Source organism: Clinocottus analis, unplaced genomic scaffold (assembly GCF_023055335.1).
Source record: "Clinocottus analis isolate CAN_PGR_092001 unplaced genomic scaffold, fCliAna1.0.p SCAF_21, whole genome shotgun sequence".
NCBI classification, from domain to species: domain Eukaryota; kingdom Metazoa; phylum Chordata; class Actinopteri; order Perciformes; family Cottidae; genus Clinocottus; species Clinocottus analis.
This window is the reverse complement of record NW_027175943.1, coordinates 14,271,645-14,286,644: the sequence shown is the minus strand read 5'-3', so window position 1 is coordinate 14,286,644 and position 15,000 is coordinate 14,271,645. Positions and strand designations below refer to the sequence as shown.

The 15,000-nt window shown below is 48.7% G+C and overlaps 1 protein-coding gene across 1 annotated transcript in view; it reads right to left on the bottom strand.

Moving 5' to 3' along the window:
* kdm6ba (lysine (K)-specific demethylase 6B, a) overlaps positions 1-15,000 on the bottom strand; it is an 84,127-nt gene that overhangs the window by 42,669 nt on the left and 26,458 nt on the right. The window contains exon 4 of the mRNA XM_068587603.1: positions 11,802-11,863. The gene's annotated coding sequence lies outside the window, so the exon portion shown is untranslated. The remainder of the gene's footprint in view (positions 1-11,801; positions 11,864-15,000) is intronic.

The window sequence follows — 15,000 nt, the reverse complement described above, 5'->3', positions numbered from 1 at the left end:
GTGTTGAGAATATGTATCAGAGCAACAAACGTTTTATCTCCATGAATGAGTCTCCAGCTAATCCTGGAACACAAGCTGTTATTAGCCGGCTCGAGCCCATCTCCCCACAGACACAAGCCAGCCTCGGCGCCAGCCAACCTCCCTCACCTCCTCCCCTCACCTCCTCTCCTCTGCTGCCTGTCTGCTCCTCTCCTCCTCCCTCTCCCCCTCTTGTTTTAAACACAAGGCGGCCCCACCCCTCCCCCTCTCTCTCTTCTTTCTGTTTCCCTTTTTCTTCTGCAGGCAGCACACTCAATCACCCTCCTCCCCCTCCCCCCCCCTCGCCATCTCAGCCTCCATTCCAATGAATGCACAATCTCCCCCCTTCAGCAGAGGGGGGACGGCCCCGGGGTTGAGAGGAGAGCAGCACACATGCACACACAAATTCAATCATAACCCCCTCCTCTCTGTGCGTGTGTGTGTGTGTGTGTGTGTGTGTGTGTATACGTGCACATCTGCAGAGGAGCACAGGAGCATGGTGGGATGTTTGGGTGGCGTCCTAATGGCTCTGTGTGCAGGAAATGGCTTGTTGCTACACAGACAGCTCCAGAGTCAACTGTTATCACGGCCACATGCACATATTCTATCTGCAACACACACACATGCACATATTCTATCTGCAACACACACACATGCACATATTCTATCTGCAACACACACACATGCACATATTCTATCTGCAACACACACATGCACATAATCTATCTGAAACACACACACATGCACATAATCTATGGGCAACACACACACACACACGTGCACTGCACTGCACTCTCAGCTGGTCGCCCCTCCCCCGATTAATGACCAGGCACATTAATGGATGTGTCTCGCAGCATCAGAGATGCTTTTATCGTACATTAGGGAAAGCAAACATCTCTTGTTTTAAAGTTTACCGCTTTGTTTTCTATTGTTCTTTAGAACAGAACATTTACTTTATAAGTCAGGAGAGAACTCTTTTTCTGGAAGAGCTTTCTGAATTTGTTTAAAAAAGTTATTTCAAAATGATATAGAAGTATTTACATGACCTGCATGGAACACCATAGTTATATCAAACGCTGGGTATGACACTGATACACACCGTATTTAGTTCATCTTACAATACAACTGCTCATTATGGAGTATGATAATCCCTCTTATGATACTTACATCTTATAAAACTACTGGACTAAATCAGGTCTGTTCAGCCAGTAACATCTTCATCCATCACAGGAGCTCTGTCTGTATTTAACAGCACATTGTTTACAGTAAGTTACTTCACTTGATGAAACAAAAAGAACATTTAAAAAGCAACCCTGCCATAGCGTAATGGATCCATAATGGCATATCATATTCCCTGTATCGCACACTTCTCTGTATGCAGCATGGGAACCAGCAGGATAAACAGATTAGCGTAGCATTAGCGCTGGCTGTGTCCTGTGTACAGTAGATCCTAATGGGGCGAGGTTATGTCAGGTTGTGAGCGAGCAGCGTGATGTATTCCAGCCCACAGCGGGAGCCTGGCACACCATTGGATAATCCTAGTTGGGCTGCAAGTGGTGGAAGGGAAAGGAAAGAGACATGTCAGAGAGTATCGCTGCTCTACTTACGCTGCTAATGAACTAATGAAAAGAGAGAAAGGAGGAAAGTCCCCGGGGGGCCGGGAACATCAAGGGCGGAGAATGGAAGAGGAACAGTGATGTTTGCCTTGTGTGTGTGTGTGTGTGTGTGTGTGTGTGTGTGTGTGTGTGTGTGTGTGTGTGTGTGTGTGTGTGTGTGTGTGTGTGTGTGTGTGGCAGAGATCAGTTTACAGTAGCACGCGTGAGCTGTCGTTCTAGTTAGGCCTTTATTCTAGGAATATTTGTATTGGTTTAAACTCTGGATGGGGGGATTTAATTAAGAGAGGGACACACACGCACACGCACGCACACACACACACAACAATATAAGCTCCAGGCAGACGCTGGCACAAGTGTTGTGTTTCTCACACCCTTGCGCAGGGAGGCGCACACACGCACACACAACGCCGGCTCCTATTAGCGCTTTATTTATCAGTAACGCACGCACTCACACACACACACACACACACACGCATGCATGCACACATGCACACACTTACAAAACGGCAGCTGACCACAGACCAGACGACTGACAGGAACAAGGTGAAAAGCCCCCAGACCACAACGCACATGACAGGACGACACACACTTTGTAGTACGGCACTGTGTGTGTGTGTGTTCATATGTGTAAGAAGCTAATGGGAGCCGGCATCTGTCTATGCGCGTGTGTGTGTGTGTGTGTGCGCGCAGAAGAGACAGGCATTCACTGATTAATGCTTAGGCAGCAAAGTCACAAGACCTCCATACAGTCACCTCTCCGTCACAATGGAGAGATAAAAAGGAGAGATAATGAAGAAGGAGAGGAAAAAGGAGACGAGGAGAGGGAAGAAAGAGACCTTTTGTGCAAACCAGCTTTGGCTTCAGCAAAGACAGCGGCGTAAAGATGGAACATAGCACATTGATGCATGGAGGTGTCGAGTGAAGGAGTGAAAAAGAGGGTGACACAAAAAGGGAGAGAAATCGAGAGAGGAGTGAAAACGTACTTTGCTCTGCGCCGGTGAGCCAGCTGGCTGCAGCCGTCAGGGGGATTTAAACGTCTCTGACATGAGCCGCTGGTTTCTGAACCAGCACGTTGGACCTTCAGGGCTCCTTTTGTCTCGCTGACTGACAACCGGCTTCATTTCCCAACATTAGCTTCCACGTACAGCAGCAGACATGAGGAGCGAGATCTGGACCTCTCTCTCTCTCTCTCTCTCCACCTTCAGCCTTCTTGGCAAATTATTTTGACCCCAAAAAAAAAAAAGGGAAAGAGACCGAGTGGTCGGTGCTCGTCTATTTCGGGGGAAGCTTCACATGCAAAAGTTTGGGAAGCCCCGTGACATAAACATTCAAGCCCCGTCCACAAAGACACACACAAACACAGCCCCAGCTGGAGCACACAAGCTCCCTTTGTGCTGCATTCCTCACGCCTTTTAGCCTTAGCTTCAGCCTTTAGCTTAGCTCCTCTCCATCTGCACACACACACACACACACACACACACACACACACACACAGCAACTTTCTCTTGCTTTTGTCTGCAGAGCGGCGTAGCGGTGGAAACAGCTGAGAGCCGGCGGACGGGACGCTGTCTTACCGTGGCTGCGGTCGGGCTGCAGGCGGACGCGGCGTCGGCTCGGTGGAGTAAAATCCCAGAGAGGCTTGTTGGTGAAGCGGCAGCCAGCTCAGCAGATTGCCGCTGCCTTCCTGTTCCCTTTGCCTCTTTCCTGCTGCCCTGCCTGCCTGCGCTCGCAGCTTTGTGTGTGTGCGCCTTGTATTTTCCCTTTAAAAATTGCACGGGCTGCCTCCCCCCACCTCCTCAGCACACACACACACACACATGCACACACACACACACTCTGCCAGCACAGAAAGCACACACTGAATATGACACTGTTGTCAAAAGCGTGCAGCGCTGTTGTTGTTTTTGTTGCAATACATTATTTTTGTTATTATTCTACTGCAAAGGGGGGAAAATATAAAGAAAAAAACCCTGAATATAAATCCTTTGTCTATCTTCTTCTTCTCTCCCTCTGTAAAAGAAAATAAATAAAGACAAGTGACTGGTTTGAGATCCTCTCCTCCTCCTCAGTGTGTTTCTCTCTCTCCTTCTATATTCTGTCTCGCTTCTTTTTTTCCTCTCCACTCAGTAGTCAAACAAAGAAAGGAAAGGAACAGAGCGATCGCACACACGCGCGCACAAACACACATAGACACACACGACACACATTCGCTCGCTGCTTTCTCTCTCTCACACACACACACACACACACACACACACACACACACACGAGCTTGGAGCCCAACCCCCCAGCCTGCCTCTCTCTGATTTTCTTTTTTTCACTCCCTGCCTTTCTCTAAACAGCCCCTCCCCCTCTCCACCCCTCCCTCATCCCTCCCTCAGCTTGATCTGGCCTCGTTCTCATTCGTCTACCACCCCTCCCTCTCTCCCTCCCTCTCCCTCTCTCTTTCCCTCCCTCCCTCTCCATCCTTCCCTCCCTGCCTCTGTGAGTCAAACAGATGGGCTTGGGGAGCAGAAGGAGCCTCCGTGTTCGCTCTGTACCTTCATTCCTCTTCCTCGTCAGAGTGATGTGAGCCTCTCGGCGACGCGGTGTGACTTACAGTACCATCGCTCATGATGAAACAAACAAACAAACAAACAAACAAGTCGATACGGACAACCTTCGATCAGCGTTACACAACTCCACAGCGCGTTGCTGCCCAGATGTGAATTGATTGCACCGACATCGTCGTACTAACAGATGTGTGAAGCCATGCAGCGATAAGGATTTAGCATAAAACGGCTAACATGTGGCTCCACAGAACAATGGCTTCTGGGTACAGAGTCGAGTATTGTGCAACATGATTCCTGCAAGACTTTTACTGACTTCTTTCAGCAGGCGTGTCGTGTTTTTATGTAACACATGAAATTAGTTTCATTAGATGATTGATTTAGCGCCATTTCCTCTGTGTTAAGTGTTGTGTACTTTCCAGTTTATTACAACATCTCATTGCAAAGTAAAGTTGACGATCACACAACAATCACTACGGACTGGACGACAAGACGGAGCAGTCACACAGTCACACAGGTTGTCGTCGCACAAAAGCCAGATTATTAAAAGCACTTCATTTGGATGAGCGAGTGCACAAAACAGCTGTAACAGTGAAAGATGTCTGACTGCTGATGTCCATAGCTCCTTCACCATCAACAGCAACGACAGCCAGGAACACAAACGCACACGCAGGTTGTTCAGGCTAAAGCAGTAGAGCTATCAGGCTAAAGCAGTACAGCTATCATGCTAAAGCAGTAGAACTATCAGGCTAAAACAGTAGAGCTATCAGGCTAAAGTAGTAGAGATATCAGGCTAACGCAGTAGAGCTATCATGCTAAAGTAGTAAAACTATCAGGCTAAAGCAGTAGAGCTATCAGGCTAAAGCAGTAGAGCTATCATGCTAAAGTAGTAAAACTATCAGGCTAAAGCAGTAGAGCTTTTAGGCTAAAGCAGTCAAGCTATTAGGCTAAAGCAGTCAAGCTATTAGGCTAAAGCAGTCAAGCTATCAGGCTAAAGCAGCCGAGCTATCACGCTAAAGTAGTAAAACTATCAGGCTAAAGCAGTCAAGCTATCAGGCTAAAGCAGTCGAGCTATCAGGCTAAAGCAGTAGAGCTATTAGGCTAAAGCAGTAGAGCTTTCAGGCTAAAGCAGTCGAGCTATTAGGCTAAAGCAGTCAAGCTATCAGGCTAAAGCAGTAGAGCTATCATGCTAAAGTAGTAAAACTATCAGGCTAAAGCAGTCGAGCTATTAGGCTAAAGCAGTCAAGCTATCAGGCTAAAGCAGTAGAGCTATCAGGCTAAAGCAGTAGAGCTTTCAGGCTAAAGCAGTCGAGCTATTAGGCTAAAGCAGTCAAGCTATCAGGCTAAAGCAGTCAAGCTATCAGGCTAAAGCAGTCAAGCTATTAGGCTAAAGCAGTCGAGCTATCAGGCTAAAGAAGTAGAGCTTTCAGTAGAACTAGAACAAGCAGTGCTGACTTGTTAGCATGCTACACTTGCACAAAAGAAATGCATGCCTCATGTTTCCTTTCCTTCCTCAGAAGATGTTTCCTATATCTCACGTTCAGGCACACACACACACTTGCGTGCCGGCCACATGCAGGAAGGTGAAATTCCAGAGTGAAGTACAGTTGGAAAGCACACAGAGAGGGAGGGGGAGAGAGAGAGAGAGAGAGAGAGAGAGAGAGAGAGAGAGAGAGAGAGAGAGAGAGAGAGAGAGAGAGGGAGAGAGAGAGAGACAGAGAGAGAGAGAGAGAGGAGAGAGAGAGAGAGAGAGAGAGAGAGAGAGAGAGAGAGGAGGTGACGGTATGGAAAGTACAGCATGGAATCGCTGCTCTCTGACCAGGGCAGGGCTGAAGTGAAGGAACTTCCTGCACTCCCTGACTCCTATAGATCCCCCCCCCCCCCTCCATGCAGACGCCACAGCTCCAGTTGTTCCTTTCAGCTCCTGCTGCAACATGTTGGTGCTTCTGAAGCACTTCTCATAGGAAGCTTTTCAACACGCTGCAATGGAAAGTCATCCCAGCTGATGCTCCTGAGCTCTTCTCAGTGGTTTGATCTCGTACTGGTTGAGTCACGAGACCCTTGAGCTCTGCACGAAGCTGGAATCAACCTATTGTTGGATCTGTTGGTGCATCTACTGCTGTGTGGACCTATTCAATTATACAACATCTCCTCTTCATGCTCGCTGCTTTGTTTGGTCCAGTTTCACAGTTTATTCAACACTCTGAAGTGAAAAATGAAAACACCTGGAGGAATAAACGTTATCATCCTGTATGGAGGTAAACCAGAAGCTGCTCGGGGTACACTCGTACCAATTATTGGCCCAGACACTCCTCTAACTACCAGATAAGTGTTCACTAGAGGAAAGCTGCCAGCACAGTGTTGTCTGAATAAAGAGAACAACTGGAAGTCAATTGTTAAATTTAAGTATTGATTTCAGGCTTCTGCCAAGACGTAACTGTGATTCTGCAGAGGAAACATACGAGGGCATTGTGGGTAGCGAGCCGCTCTCTTCCAGAGATCACACTGTGTTTACTCACGTCTGCCACAGCAAACTAACTCATTGGTGGAGCACAGACACGACGAGCCAGATAAAGTTCACTTCATCACTTTGATAAAACAATATTTAACTAAAGTATTGTGGTGGAAGGAAGCTTGAACGTTTCAATACCCGGGAAATATTTCAGCCGCAGATTTTAAAGCATTCAAATCAGGAATTATATAGAACTGACATATTAATAGTGAACATGTATGTGTTACTTCACTAACTCAGAGGCTGTCAGTAAGGCTTTAAAGTATCTGGTGAATTGATATCAAGTAAAACAAGGTGAGCTGATGACGGAGGAGGAGAGGAAGAGAGGAGAGAGGAGAGGAGGAGGGAGGAGGAGAGGAGGGAAGAGGAGAGGAGGGAGGAGGGAGGAGGAGAGGGAGGAAGAGAGGAGGGAGGAGGAGAGGAGGAGAGGAGGGAGGAGGAGAGGTGGGAGGAAGAGAGGAGGAGAGGTGGGAGGAGGAGAGGTGGGAGGAGAAGAGGAGGGAGGAGGAGAGGAGGAGAGGAGGGAGGAGGAGAGGAGGAGAGGAGGGAGGAGGAGAGGTGGGAGGACGAGAGGAGGGAGGAGGAGAGGAAGGAGGAAGGGAGGAGGAGAGGAGGGAGGAGGGAGGAGCAGAGGAGGGAGGAGGAGAGGTAGGAGGAAGGGAAGAGAAGAGGAGGGAGGACGAGAGGAGGGAGGAGGGGAGGAGGGAGGAGGAGAGGAGGGATGAGGGGAGGAGGGAGGAGGAGAGGAGGCCAGTCAATATGGTGGCACATTACATAATTCTCTCGCTGTATTGATTTATGGCCTTGCAGATTTGGCCCCGGGCCAGCATGCAATAGCATCTGTAATATTTGAGCTGGAGCCCAGACGGAGAGAAAGTAAGAGACGGAGATGGTGAGGGCAGATAGATGCCACTGATAGCGAGGACGAGTGGAAAAAGAGGTAGAAGCAGAGAGAGAGAGAGAGAGGGGCGTGCGATAGCCGGGGATTATTTTGGGATGCGGCCAAAGTGACACAACGATGAAGAGTCAGAAAAGAGCCGACGCAGCGATTGAGAAAGAAAAGAGACAAAGCGATAAAGGGAGCGAGATGGAAGGAGCTGAGGTTTGGGGGGAAGAGGAAGCGGGGATGAAGAGGAAGCGGGGATGAAGAGGAAGCGAGGATGAAGAGGAAGCGAGGATGAAGAGATGGTGACAGCTCAAGGGAAGGCGGTGGACAAAGCGTGTCAGTGGCTGCAGGTCAGCCTTCATGCTGGAAGCAGCTCTGTTACATAAGAGCCAGCAGCACCGGGACCACACACCGGATCTGCAGCACAGACTGGGTTTGCTGCACACACACACACACACACACACACACACACAGTGTGCCTTCAAACACCAGGACAGAAAGAGCCCGTGGCCACGTACGCTGGATATAAACTCCAGCAGCATCAGGTTCTGTGATCTTTCTGAAATCCACAACTTGACCAATCGTTGCACATCGTGAGCAGCGATTGGTCCGCTGGTGAAGCAAAAAATAAATGTTGTTCCGTCTTTACACAACTATTGAGTGCAACAACATGAAGGCGAACGTTATCCCCAGATCTTTCTCTGAAAACCCTCCTAACCCTGGAAAGGAGGCAGCTCTCTGCTCCTGATGCTCTCGTGTCCCTTCAGGGCCTCCATACCTCCTCCCCCACTGGCACACTTCCTCCTTGTTGTGACATCTCTCTTTAACTCTCTTTCTCTCTCTCCATCTGTGGATGAGCTACCGGTGGATGAGAGGAAGGAAGCGGAGATAAAGGCAGAAAACTAGATTAATGAGCTGAATGGCTCACGGAGAGAGAGAGAGAGAGAGAGAGAGAGAGAGAGAGAGAGAGAGAGAGAGAGAGAGAGAGAGAGAGAGAGAGAAGATGGAGAAGAGAAGAAGTAGAGCGCGAGAGGGAGGCAGAGCGAGAACAGGCTTTCCTTGTGCTACTGTGAATAATTTACTTTATTCCTCTACTCTCTCTTTTTCTTTTAAAAGATATATTCAAGAAAGATGTGTTCATGGAGGGGGAGGGAGCTGATTAATTGCCAATTAATGTTTAACGAGGTACAGCTGTGTTCAATTAACACTGGTTTAGCGCCCCATCCCTCCTCCTCTCCCATCAGCTAGCGTCATCCTCTCTTCCATCCTGTTGATTCCACACCACAAGTGTTAGAAAGAGAAGAAGAAGAGAAGAAGAGAGACTACTCTTCTGGCATTGAGGCGACAACTGGAGCTTATTTCAATTCTTCAAAAGGTTTGACTTCCAGCACGTTGTGGTCAGTGATGACTCGACCCAGCGAGCGAGTGTGTGGACTGGAACGTGCTGTCAGCCGCTCAAAGACGTCCACGCAGCTATTGTAGGTTTCACACGGCTATGGGAGGTTGGAGGTAATGTTTCATTTCACATGAAACAGTCTCAGCCAATGGGGTCGTTTCACACGCAGGGATTAAGATGAAGCCTTTGGTTCCTCATGACGTTCCTCTCAACAAGGAATAGTTCACCATGTTGGAAAAGCTCTCATTTGCTTCCTTGCCAACAGTTCCATGAGATGATGTGTGGACGGGCTGTGGGTTTATGCAACACGATTTCTAGACAACAAGCCTCTCATGGCGGTCTTCATGCTAAGCTAAGGCTACCAGCTGCTGGTTGAACAGCTTTACATCTTCATGTATGAGAGAGGTATCCATCTTGTGATCTAACTCAACAAAGCGACATGTTCATGTTCTGCTTCAATAGAACTTGTTAATAGTTCAGTTTTATGGCAGTAAAGTTAAAAGAGGTTCTGACAGATCCAAGAAGACCCATCAGCCAAAGACGCGTTAGTGGAAGTCCAGTTCAGACACCCAGGAAGTCTATTTTTAGTCACTTCAAATCCACCATGGAAAACACCTCATTTGCATCATTTAAAAAAAGTTTGTATGAAATTCAGTCCACAGCTGAAAGAACAGAGAGAGAGAGAGAGAAAGAGAGAGAGAGAGAGAGAGACAGAGAGAGAGAGAGAGAGAGAGAGAGAGAGAGAGAGAGAGAGAGAGAGAGAGAGAGAGAGAGAAAGAGAGAGAGAAGAAGAAATAATAACTTCATCAAACTAAACGTGTTGGACTGGAAACACAGAGTCCAGCTGGCAGCACACTGGACCAGCATGCCGACGACACACACACACACACACACACACACACACACACACACACACACACACACACACACACACACACACACACACACACACACACAGACCTCTGTCCTACTTCTAAAGGGAGAAATGTATTTAGACACAGATGATATAATTATTCTCGTCTAAATGCAACGTTTCAATATGAAATCGATGTTTATGCAACATTACGAGCGCTTCATAAACCGTACAAATGTCTTCATGTTTGTCCCTGAGAAATTCTGCTGCAACATTTAGGGAATCACCATTAAATAAAATAATTAATCAGATTAAAAGCCACCGTAGTGGAGCTTGGCATTGTCCAGCCGTCGCCAACTAAAACAGCCACCACTGATCCATTCCTACACTTCTATTCTGAGGGAAATGTGCATCCATGATTGACATTCATATACATGAATGTAATCATAAACCTTGCAACATGTTTGTATTTCTTCCATCATGCTCATCCAGCGTCGCTCTACCAGCTGCACTGAGCGTCCTGTGAGCTCTCTGCTTCTCATCATGTCACGCTGGTGTTGTTCCAAAAGGCCAAGCGGTTCTGTGTCGCTTCAAGTTGTCGACACAGAAACAGAAACGAGCTCAGTGAAGCTGCAGAAACTAACGACAGAAACACAGTTTCCAGCGCGAGCCGGAGCGGATGTTGAGATGTGTGACGGAGTCGCACAGACTGAACCCACCGACACCGAGACATTTGGATTCACATCATGCATCCTCCCTCCTCCCTCCTCCCTCTTTCCTCCTCCCCCTGCAGGCGGAGGCCCACAGGACTCACACGTTTGATGCTCTCTTTTTCCTCTCCCTCTCATCCTCCCTTTTCTTCATCTTCCCTTATCTCTTTCTTCTCACTGTTCCTCTGATTCATCATCTCTTCTTGCAGCCCCTCCCTCCTCCCTCCTCATCACCGGTGTCAATTTGGATGTTGTGCGTTGTGCGTTGTGCGTTGTGCGTAGATTGTGGAACAGCCTGACCTGACGAGTTCATCATCACTTTACACACAAACACACACAACACATTGTGATCACGGCATATGTAAATATGATCGTGTGGGAGAACGAGGAAGCAGAAAGAAACAAGGGATGCAAAATATTGCCTCTGATTGGTGGAGGGAAGGTGTGTGTGTTGTCATGTGTGTGTGTGTGTGTTGTCATGCGTGTGTGTACTTGTATGTTTGTGTCTGTCGGACCCTTTTCTCCCCCAATTTTGGCTTTCATCACAATCTGATACCTCCGCCCATCTGTTCACAAAGCAGACCGGGAGAAGAGGTGGGAGCATGCAGAGTTGGCTATCACTCTTCATATCTGCTCCTCCTCTTCCTCTTTATCTGCTCTAGTTCTTTGTCTTCTCCCTCTCTTTCCTCCTCCTCCTCTTCCTCCTCTCCTCTAATCCCTCCTCCTCTCCCTCCTGCCTGCCTGCTCTCCTCTCCTCCTCCTTTCATCTTCAGGATGGCGCTCAGCTTCCTCTAAAGACCCAGCAGGTGTGTGCTGTGTCTAATTGCACATAAGTGTGTGTGTGTGTGTGTGTGTGTGTGTGTGTGTGAGTGTGCAAAATGTGCTTTAAAGTCCTGAGTAGAGGAGCTTTTTTCCTCCCTATGAAGTCACATCGTGTCTGTGTTTGTATCTACTGTATGTGTGTGTGTGTGTGTGTGTGTGTGTGTGTGTGTGTGTGTGTGTGTGTGTGTGTGTGTGTGTGTGTGTGTGTGTGCGTGTGTGTTGGAGATATCTTGTTTCCTCGGGGGAGTCCAGGCCCATTTCCACTGTCTGCTGTAGCCAACCAACCCAGCAGCGCATCGATAATCTATTAGGGTAGAAATACGCGTACACACACACACACACACACACACACACACACACACACACACACACACACACACACACACACACACACACACACACACACACACACACACACACACACACTTGTTCCTCTTACCTTCCACTGCTGAGCTCTGGGCGTGTCCAGTCTGTATCAGGTGGACCAGGTGTTGCCTGCACCTGTAAAGCAAACACACCGCAGACATCAGAATGATTACACACATCGTGCGTCAGCGGCACACACACTGAAGCAGCCGTCACTTCTATTGCATCGCGTCCCGCTGCAGACGTGCACGTTCAAACCCTGCACATTGAATCCGGTTAGAGACTGTTGAGTCTCATCACCGGCGCGCGGCCATGGGTTCTGCCTCCAGCTCCGGCTGCTGGGATTCAACCACAGAGCATCAGCGGATCGATACGAGGAGCCGCTCCTTACAACTCTGTACACAGACTCATATAAACTTCCCTGGACGTGGGGACTCGACCCGGTGGCGTCTCAGAGCGCTGCAGCGCTCCTCTAATGTTCTTCTGCCACACGCCTCAAACACTACACTGGAACCGATGATGCTCAATGCACAGCGATCATTTAAATACACAAAGTAGAGCCAGCTGGTGATTCAAGAGTCTCCAAATTAAAATCACCTCCAATGCAACACGTCTGCAGAGAAACATTTAAAGATAAAATAAGGTAATAGCATTGAACGCTCCTTTTGTTACCTGAATGAGCAGGATGACGTGTAAGGAACGTCTACACACACACAGCAACACAGCAAATAAGTTAAATCAACTACAAAGACAAGACACCAGTACAGGAGAAACTACATGGATGCATCTTCTGATGTAATCCATCTTATATTAGAACACACACACACACACACACACACACACACACACACACACACACACACAGAGACGTTAAGGGGAACAGAACCCGCTAACAGACATACCACACACACAAATGCGCACACAAACAACACACAGCCAGACAAAACACATAAACAAGATAGCAGCATGATGTAAGGAGGCGCAATATCAAACATCTCCATAATTAAGGCTAAAGCCTGTTTATGGACCATGAAGGAGGACAGAGGGAGCTCAGCCCCGAGGAGGAGGCTGGTTTGCAGTAACACAGCCGTGCACGGAGAGAGTAAACACATCCTAAAACACACGGCTGATGACAAACTACGTCTACTTGTAGCCACACAGAACAACACCGGGTTCTTCTGGGCCGCACGCCGGTCCAGTCCAGAGGGATGAGGGAACACACAAAGACGTGAAGGAGTCTAAATATCGTTCGTGGAGTGAGTCCTTTTGTCTTAGTTTGAGTTGATGAGGATGCAAATGAGTTATTTGTGACACAGCGGGTTGATTGTGAGACATTTTAGTAAAGAATATCACATCACAACACAACTGACAGTGAAACCAAACAGAGATCAGCTGATAACACGTTAGCGTGCACCCTCCTCCTCCTCACCCAGTTATTCAGCGTGTTTAAAGAAACCTCTTCAGTGACATGTGACTGGTTGCAGGCAGCGGGTTGTCGTGTAGTTGTGTAGATGTGTAGTTGTGTAGGCGGTGTGTTCAGGTTGCGTGGCTCCTGAGGACATCTTGTTTAACTTCATTTTATCACCTTTTACACTCACTGAGATTGGTCACGCCATCACAAATCCAAACCTCCAAACCTGAAACGCGAGCAATCATTTCAGGTAAACCCTTAAGTATTCCATCATCTACCATTTTCCTCTTTGGATAATCCCTGGATTCCTGCCTTTTGGAATTCCTCCACAGATTAACGCTTAAACCACCCCAAGGCCAAGGAGAGGAGGGGGAGGGGAGAAGGAGGGAGGGAGGGAGAGAAGGAGGGAGGGAAGAAGGGAGGGGGAGTCTCGTTTTAAGAAGTTGGAAGTCTGAACCTTGCTGGTTGCAGTTCCCCCTGCGGAAACGTTTTGTGCATGTCGAGGAATGCGTCGGCCCCTCTTCCCATCCTCTACCTCCCTCCTTCCCCTCCTCTCTTCCTGCTTCTGTAGGCAACATGAAGGCAGACACAGACAGCCGGGCTAACTCACAACAGCTCCCGTGATCTGCCTGACAACAGCCCGAGGGCCCGCGCACACACACACACACACACACACACACACACACACACACATGCACACATTCTGAACAGAGCAAAAAGAGAGAGCAAAGCGGGGCCCCGGGACGGAGCCCTGGGGCACTCCAACCTGGTGACACAGCAGCAGCTTCCCTCCAGGCCTGCAGCTGCTGAGCCCAACCACCAGTTGGAAACAGCTCCACTGTTCGCTCACTGCTTTTTGTTTGGCAGAAGACAACAACCCCCCTCCAGTTTACAGGGGAGTCGGCTCATTCTGGGACTGGAATGCACATTTCATGACGGGGCGGACAGATCCGTGATGAGGGGGGTGGCTATCCGGCCCGAGCGGGGCTCTTTGAGGGCAGGGTGAGCGAGTTCAGCAGCTATTTTTAGACGACATGTCATTTTAAACTCGTGGTGTGTTGCTGCTCTGTGGTCCACTAATGAAGTGAGTCTGCAGGACAAAGTACTGAACCTGCAGCGCAGGACTTCCATCAACCTTTTAGCAACCGGTCCTGCTCAGCGCACACAGAGAAACCCACTCTCAAACAGGACGCAATGTAAACACAGCGCGAGCTGAAGATGTCAAGAGGAATACTGAATCCATATCCACGGAGAGAACGACAAATATGAGCCCGCCATGAACAGAGGACCAAAGCATGGACGCCGTTGAGGCTTTATGACATGCAAACAAAAGCAAAAGCAAACAGTCCCTCAAAGCCCCGCCCACTACTCAAAGCCCCGCCCACTCCTCAACGCCCCGCCGCCTCGCTCAACCTGCAGCAGACAGAACGGTGGGAAAGATGCAGAAGGAGAAAGAAAAAACATCCGGGAGCGAGAGCAAAGCCTGACATGAAAGGGAGAAGAAAGAGGGAGAAGAAAGAGGGAGCGAGAGAGAACATATGGTGAACGAGGGCCTCGTTTCCTTCCCTCGTCTCCTCGCCTCACACACCTGGGAGCATTACTCCTTATGGAATCAACACCCGACTACAACTCGACTTGCTTTAATTAGTTCTCGCTCTTCCTCCTCGTCCATATGCTCTCATCTCTCCATCACCTTCCTTCTCTCCCTCCGTCTCTTCTCCAATCTGCTGCGTCGTCGTAACGTCCCTCAGACTTGGATTGCTTCTCCTCTCAGACTTCATCCTTCACACGCTTCCCGTCTCAATCTCTCATTCAGAACGACCGCGTCGGCCTCGTATGGAGTGAATGTGCAGCTCTCTCT